The following is a 556-nucleotide window of genomic DNA, read 5'->3' on the forward strand; positions in this document are numbered from 1 at the left end:
AATATCAATTGGTTCAATAGTGCTAAACTTGTAATCATACACTCTTCTAGAGAGTACTCATTTCATCTCAATAATTCTTTGAGAATTGTTTTCTTGTATACTTTGTAAATTGGAGTGTGATCTCCAAGGTTGAGTCAAGAGTAGTCGGTGAGGATACCAAAGAGGTATACTAAGTACTCAAGGCAAATTTTAGAGAAGGTATCTCTAAGTGGAGTGGGTTAGTATACGAGTGGTGATTATATACCGTGAGGTGTTAGAAACTAAGGACTCGGTTTGTAAAAGGTTTTGCGCGAGCACCTTGAAGCTTGGGAATAGTGGAACTTCTCAATTGCGATTGAGAAAGAAAGTGGACGTAGGACAAGGATTGTGCCGAACCACTCTAAATAGCGTTTGCATCTCTCCAAACTCATCTCTTCAATATTATTGTCTTTTACCTTTGAGCAAATAAATTGTGATCGAAAAGTAGCTTCGTAAGTACTTAAGGAGTAGCTTAAGTCCGATTGGTGAAAAGCTTGATCAATTTATTTGAGTTGGTGTCTATTGGAAAGTAAAAGCT

The sequence above is a fragment of the Arachis duranensis genome, chromosome 9 (assembly GCF_000817695.3).
Source record: "Arachis duranensis cultivar V14167 chromosome 9, aradu.V14167.gnm2.J7QH, whole genome shotgun sequence".
NCBI classification, from domain to species: Eukaryota; Viridiplantae; Streptophyta; class Magnoliopsida; order Fabales; family Fabaceae; genus Arachis; species Arachis duranensis.